General features: G+C 40.5%; 1 non-coding gene across 1 annotated transcript; it reads right to left on the reverse strand.

Moving 5' to 3' along the window:
• Positions 1 to 7,541: 7,541 nt before the first annotated feature.
• On the reverse strand, positions 7,542 to 7,648 carry LOC119262405. The gene has a single exon (XR_005129610.1). It is a non-coding gene; the product is annotated as a U6 spliceosomal RNA (small nuclear RNA).
• Between the last annotated feature and the right edge of the window lie 487 nt (positions 7,649 to 8,135).

The raw sequence follows: 8,135 nt of genomic DNA on the forward strand, positions 1-8,135 counted from the left end.
CATACATTACTGTCGGGTTTAAATGCATGAAGGAAGCTTAGGAGAAAGTCTACAAGAATCTGTGCCAAGAAGGATTTTTTGGGGAACTGGCACTTTGGCTTGGATTCACTGTTACAGCTCAGACAATTCCGAGAGAGTTGGCGGTGACACAATGTTGTGACTAGCACTAGCATGCTAGACTGGTTCACGGTCCCCACGTCACTGTTAAAAACAACCTCTGCTCGGGGACAACTTATGAATTTCTCCTCAGGAAGCTTAGGAGAAAGTCTACATGAATCTGTGCCGAATAATCTTTAGCAGTATTTTTGGAAACTGGCACTTTGGCTTAGATTCACTATTGCAGTTCAGGCAACTCTAAAAATGTTAACAATGACATAATGTTGTGACTAGCACTAGCTAGTTTGGTTCACAGTAGCTACCCCTGCTGAAAAAAAACCAGAAACCATAAAGTGTTTCTGTTGGCTCCTGAAGGTTTCCTAACGTGTTTTGGCTTGTTTAATGGGTTGATATCACAATGTAAGGATGCTAATGGTTTAACAGGTGACCAATGGCCGATTTAAAATGCATTTCGTGGTTTCCTAATGGGATCTAAAGGTTTTCTACAGGAAATTAGTAGTCTCTATCTGTGTGTAAATTTCATGAAGAATGGACTAAAAGAAATGGCCCAAAATGACTTGGGAAAAAGTCTGGTTCCATTGACTTCTAGGTAAAGTAGGTTTTTTCATTTTCATGTAAGTTAACTTTTTGGAGATACAAGGTTTTCTTCCAACAATAGTGATATGTTGTGATTTAGATGCTGGCATCATGGTCAGCACAAATGGAAGTTAATATGCTGATAACCAGGAAAACCAGCACATGTTGTTGGTATGCTGGTCAAACAGCATGCCCATGCTGGGTGACCAGGTAAACCAGCACCAAACCAGCATAAATCAGCCTAAACCAGAATGGAATTAATGCTAGTTTATGGTGCTCTTTTCAGCAGCGTGTTCAGGGACATTTCATGAATTTCTCCTAAAGAAGCTTAGGAGGAGGTCTTCAGGAATCTAGTTTGGTTCACACTAGTCATGTTACTGTTAAAACAATAATGTCCAGGGACAGTTCATGAATTTCAGAGTCTTTAAGTATGTGGGTGAAGCTTTGGGGAAAACCTGTGGGAGAAGAAGTATTGTGTGCTCTGGGATTTTTGGCTAGCTACATAAGCTATAGTCAGATTTGCCACCCTTTTTCAGAGCAGTGCCTGGCAGATATGGCTCCCTCACAGGTTACGCTTAAACGATCCATCAGCTTTCTCCCCTTCTGAGACTGTGGACATGCAAACAAAATATGCAACACGCGCCAGGCTGTTTTCTGCTCTGACATCTGTGCAAAAAGACAGAGCAGGCAGATCCCGCTGTTCATCGGCCCTCAACAGACTGTGCTCAAAGCGTCCATCACACATAACTCGAGCGTTTAGAGACACCAAAGCAGAACACACACACATACAGTCCATGAGCAATTTCACCCACCATGGAACAACTGCAGTAGGCTGCAGACGCCCTCAAAGGACTTATGCTATGCCTATTTCTGGCAACCGTTTTATTTGCAGTAGGAGCACACAGTTTGGAGTGTGGTGGCCAATCAAGTAACCATAATAAAGCAGGTTTATTTACACCAATGTGGCAGAAGAACGAGGGGCCACACAGGAGACATTATAAACCTAGCAGAACAGGGTGCTGCACAAAAATGACAACCTCGCGCCTTCACTGCGCCACAAGCTGTGATAAGAAACGGCTTGGACATCCAGAGGTAAATAAGCATTTCCATTTCAAATAATCTGACTGATCTGAAGTTACAGTGCTATTAGCATGCATTTGTCTTCAACAGCTTGCACTATGTAGGGTTCATATTACATTTTATGAATACACTCTTAAAAATAAAGATGACAAAAATTCATTGGAGAGATGGCATAGAAGAACCATGGTGGTTCTGTAAGATGCTTTACAGAACACATAGTGTAGAAGTAGAGAAGTCAAACGAAAACAATAAACAAGTGCTTCTTTTATGGCATCGCTCCAAAACACTTTTATTCTTAAGAATATTGCAAGAACATACAATAAGTCAAATGTCTGTTTAGTGCTATTAGTGAAGAACACTCTTGCAGACCATCCTTCAAACCAAGCACCTAGGCATATATAGGTCACTCTCAGAAGCTCTGTGAATTCCAGTGTGGTACCGTGATAGGATGCCACCTGCGCAACAAGCCCAGTCGTGAAATTTCCTCACTACTAAATATTCCACGGTCAACTGTCAGTGGGATTATAACAAAGTGGAAGCGATTGGGAACGACAGCAACTCAGCCACAAAGTGGTAGACCACATAAAATGACAGCGTGGAGTCAGAGGATGCTGAGGAGCATAGTGCACATAGTCCACCTTTCTGCAGAGTCAATCGCTACAGACCTCCAAACTTCATGTGGCCTTCAGATTAGCTCAAGAACACAGCTTCATGGAATGGGTTTCCATGACTGAGCAGCTGCATCCAAGCCTTACATCATCAAGTGCAATGCAAAGTGTCGAATACAGTGGTGTAAAGCGCTGCCACTGGACTCTACAGCAGTAGGAGACGTGTTCTCTGGAGTGACGTGTTCTCCGTCTATCAGTCTGCAGTTATAGCAGAGGAGGGTAAAGTTCAGCAACCTAGTTAAATTAAGGAAATCATATGCTTTCAAAGATGGGGATGGGACAGTTATTTCTTGTTGCCCACCCCAGTTCTTTGGTGATATGAAGCTGAAGTCAGCTATTCGCCAGCTTCTCATTCAAATTTTCCCGTACCAGCTTAAACAGAGCAGCAGTTACATTCTGGCACTTCAGTCATCAGCACTGCTAAACTGTTTGAGGTGTAAGGGAAATTTAGCTAGCTGCTGCAACATCAGCATACTATTATTTTTATGCTGCTATGAATAAAAGGACCATAATACATTGAAACAACATTAAACAATGGTTATTGTCATTTTTGAAAGGAGAAAATACTCATATTTATGGGTTTCTTTGGTTTCCCTCTGAAAAGCCTCTGTTTGGAGGGCCATGTGGCACAAACACTTCGCCCTATGCCTCTATGTCAACAAAAACTGGGACACCGCACCCCTAGGCATGAACGCACAAAATGGAGGGCTAAATGTTAGGCACAAAGAGTGAAATGGGATTTGGGCCTTGCTTTCAGTTTTTAAGAGAAATCTGCTGGGATATTTTTCCACATCTCCAATGTTCAGTCTTAGAAGTTGCATTTTTTGCTTTTTACAGTCCAAGTAATCACAAACACATTCAGCGTTGTTGAGGTCTGGATTCTGGGGTGGACAGTCCATTGCTCTGAGAAGACCAGCAGCTTCTTTGTTGATTTGCATCTTCTTTTTACTCTGTAACAGCTTATTGACAGCTCCACATCTTTTCAGTCTCATAGTGTTGAGATTTATTCTCACAATGGAAGGGTGGACAGAAAAACCAGTAGGTTTTTCCCTCTCTCTCAAAGATGAAAACTTTGTGCTGTTTATCTATTAGGGGCAGTTTTGGTGGTCTACCAGGTCTTGCACAGTTGTTAAGAGCTCAATTTTTTCCAAATCTCTTAATTTTTTGGCTGGAAATTAAATAAATAAAGCTGGTCTCTGACTTTTGCACTAGAATTTACATACATTTTAAATACCAGTTCAAATAAAATATCAGGCAGGAGAATGAGTGACATCAAGACTGGGGCTTATTTAGTTGATGTCTGAATCATGTCATTGACATCATCAGTATTATAACTTCCAGGGATGCCAATACAGTTGTGTTTGATATTGGACACTTATAAAATCTTGGGTGGATACTGTGATATGAATCCACTTTGTTTCTGGACTGGCATTGCTGGGTCAGTTAATGGCTAAAGGCTGTGTGGACCAATGCCCTATAAAACTGGGTCAAGATGTAAACCAAGAGGAGAGAGATGGCTCTGCATATTCTAACATAGCTGTCATCCCTTGTTCACTCTGGCACTAAAGGGAAAGCTGTGAGTGCCTTAGTGAGGTCTCACACCTTTCCTGAGAATAAGAGAGCGAAATGTGTGATCTAGGACAGAGCTCTTCAAGCTTGAAAATTATTGCTACAAAAAAGGGTGAAGCCAATTTGAAGTCATATCAAATTACCAGTCATATATGACCGTTTTCAAGCCTTTCTTTATACAATCACATCAAAAGTTTTGGCACCCCTCAGGGCTGGAGTAGGATATGTCTTCACACTGGGAGATATGATGCAGGCCAGCTCACCCTAAACTCCGACTGTGTTTCTCCTCATATACTCATGTACCCACACATACATTTTCTTTATGCAAAATAGCTTATTTGCTTTATCATCTTCATTTATTTATGTAATACACTGAGATAACCAAGTTGACTAATGGTGGAATGAAAACTGGCCAAAGCTTTTATCTTAAAAGTGACAATCATCACAGACAATGTGCTACAAACTAATACTAGCTGAGTAAGTTAAGGTCAGCGTTTCTTGCTTCCCATCTGCCCGGATGTGTCCTCCATTCCTGTTACCGTGCCACCTTGTTTTTTTGCAGTTTTCAGAGGTGGACGAAGTACACAGATCATGTACTTGAGTTAAAGTAGAGTTACCCAAGGTAAAATATTACTCCAGTAAAAGTAGAAGTCCTTACTCTAGACCTCAACGTGAGTAAAAGTACATAAGTATTTGCCTTCAAATGTACTTAAGTATCGAAAGTAAAAGTACTAAAAGATTAATTATGGCTCTGATGTCCTGTTATCATTTTTATAACAAGACTCAATCATGAACTCATTTTAGGTGAAAATACTCCAGCATCTCTCTTAGTAAACCAGTCTTTTAATAGAATGTCATTAATTAGTGATGCTGACATCTATTAAAATGATCATAAGCACAAAACACTGAAGGTAAACAGTTTCCATCAGGGAGAACTGAGTGGCTCTGAAATCACTTTTACAAACAAGCAAAGTTTCAGTTTAAAATGACTTTGTAAATTAGTTACAAGTTGAATAAAAACTGGCTTTAAACTCAGGATCACAAATAGGTTTTCCTTTACTGTGTTGATCTGTAGGTCTCTGTTCATAAACATAAACCAGCCCATACTAATTTACTATAAAATGAAAGTGTTTGAATGAATTCAGAAAAAAAAGAAACGTGCCAGTCACGACTGCAGATTTGTACATATTTCTATATTGTGGTCTCTTTACACAAAGTTAGGTTAGTTCATCATTTAGGTGACGTATGTGCTCCCAAATTTTTACGCTGCTGCACTGATGTTGAACCGTGTGCTGCACTGGGTTGGTATGACCAACAGGTCAAAACAAGCTCAGAACAAAGTGACCGCTGTGCCCTGATTGCTGTTCTTGCTTTGTGCTTCTTTTGTTTTGACATGTTACGTTTTTATACACACAGAAACCAAAAGGAACGACAGATTTCTCAAAATGTAGTGGAGTAAAAAGTCAGATATTTGACTTTGAAATGTAGTGGAGTGAAAGTAAAAAGTCACCCAAAATAGAAATACTTAAGTAAAGTACAGATACAGAAAAAACTACTTAAGTACAGTAACTAATTACATTTACTTAGTTACTGTCCACCACTGGCAGTTTTACCATCTTTACATGACTCACGATTGATAAATGCTACATCGGTAAAGAAAAATGAATGAAACTGTTGTGTCAGCCAGGACCTGATCCACATCGTTGCACTGAATTTGAAACATTAATCTCTTGATGTTAGCTTCTTTTGTAATTGCTACGCCATTTAAGGTGGAATGGGACATTAGACTAAGAAGCTAACCTCAGCTTCATCTGTGTCCATTGTACAAGACTCAGTTACAATCAGCAAACTAGGTCTGGACCACTTGAGATGGCCTACTGGTTTAATCCCAAAAATTACTACAGAATTACACTGGCATGTTATCAGCTCACCGGGAATTCTGTCCACTCTGGCGTGGCACCATGGTCAAATTTCATGTTTTGTTGATTTTCTAAGTGAAAATAAGTTACTACATGCTCCACAGAGCTCATTTTAATGCACAATTACAATTTATTTGGTGAATTTAACATATTCTAAAAAATATATAATAAAATGTGAGCTGTGCAAAAGTTATGGCACATTTTATACTTAATTTTAACTAAAATGTTAAGGTTAGCAAATATTAACTTATTAACTTATTTTCAATCAGATGATCAAACATGCAATTTGACCAGGGCTTTTCAAACTTTTATATACTCATATAACTGAATATGACTGAGTACTGTTTTGAATGGCTTACCTGTCCTTAAAACTTCAGCATTGATGGGTGAGACTTAACTGCTGTCTGAATTAATAAACCTAAAACAGGTTGTTTTTGTATTGAAACAAACAAATGTCCACAACAAATGTGCACATTTACTGACGTACTCTGTAGAGTCACACAGAGTTCCCCATTGTTCTGCAAGCAGGAACAGACTTATTGGCATTGGTACTGGAATGCAAGCCTTGGTGTTACTTGGTAAACAATCAGTGGTCAGTAGTGCTCAGTAGTAATCAGTACTCTGAATACCCAGGCTGAAGAGATTTAAGATGAATTTTCATTGAATCCATCCCCAGGGTTGTTGGAGGCTGCATATAGCCCACCTTGCGTGGCAGAGGGAGCCGATGGCTGGCATGCAGAGGCTTAGGGAGGTTTGTAAGGATGCAGGGACAGTAGGAGTGTTTGTCACAGGCTGCACATTTCAAACAACCTATTTTTACAGCTCTAATTAAGCCCCAAAGCCCCAGAAGCAGGGCAATTTCACCACTTTGCAAACTTCGCACGGTTCTCCTCCATGTGCATAAATTACATGAGAATGGTTAAAAGTAGCCCCACGAAAGATTCTCCCACATTAATACTGCACCACCTGCTGCTGAAGTCCCAGAGCACCTGAAGATGATACATTTTCTCTCTACCAGCTCATTAGGGTCACTTTATGGGTTCACTTCCATCTTAATCACCACTATTTTATTAATAAGCAGATTGGGGAGAAGGTGCAGAAGGTAAAATGCTCTGCTCTACAATTAACGTTACTCTTAGGCTACAGTCTTTGGAGCAATGCCGCAGAAGAACCACATTGAGTTCCCTGAAGAACCTTCCTGTTCATGGCTCTTTAAAAATGTTTTTTGTAAATGAAATGTGTGAGTATTTCACTCTACTCTACAGTACATCTGACCAGGAACTATTTAGAAAGGGAAATTCCACCAATATTTCAAAAAGTCTGCATAATAAATGATACTTTTTCATCCCACAACTGGGGAAATTCCACCTCCACATTTAACCCATCTGTGAAGTGAAACACCACATACACACTAGTGAACATACACACTAGGGGGCAGTGAGCACACTCGCCTGGAGCGGTGGGCAGCCCTATCCACGGCGCCCGGTGAGCAGTTGGGGGTTAGGTGTCTTGCTCAAGGACACCTCAGTCATGGACTGTCAGCCCTGGGGATCGAACCGGCAACCTTCCTGTCACGGGGCCAGAGCCCTAACCTCTAGCCCACGACTGCCCAAAAAATACGGAGCGCTTCACGGATTTGTGTGTCATCCTTTCACAGGGGCCATGCTAATCTTCTCTGTATCGATCCAATTTTAGTATATGTGCTGCCGTAGCGAGTAATTAAATGCTTAAGATGTAAACAATGCCATTTGGTGTGAAATGGTCCACTCTAGACATACATATAGAGTCAGAATTGTCCACAGTGGTGGTGATAGGAACCAGATGTCTGAAGAGTTTAATGCCTCTAAACTACCAGGTCATGGTCCTGGAGATCTACCTTCCTGTGTATTCTGGTTCTGCCACCCCTGCTCAATCTAATTAACTTGCTCACAAGTCCGGGCTTGGCTGCATCAGATGCTTTAGCATGAAGAAAGGGGGAACAGCATGTAGAACAAAACTCTGCAGGTAAAGTAGATCTCCAAGAGAAGGGTTGGTGACCTATTAAAGCTCCCTCATAGAACATTATTACACATAATGGCTACAAACAGACTGCCTGATGCCTAATACAATGTTTTTATGATAGTTCTAAGAAGATTCATGCATTATTTATACATCATTTAAAAAATACATTAACTACATGCAGGGCATTGTAGGGCAAAGCAGTACA

The sequence above is a fragment of the Pygocentrus nattereri genome, chromosome 24 (genome assembly GCF_015220715.1).
Source record: "Pygocentrus nattereri isolate fPygNat1 chromosome 24, fPygNat1.pri, whole genome shotgun sequence".
In the NCBI taxonomy this organism is placed as follows: domain Eukaryota; kingdom Metazoa; phylum Chordata; class Actinopteri; order Characiformes; family Serrasalmidae; genus Pygocentrus; species Pygocentrus nattereri.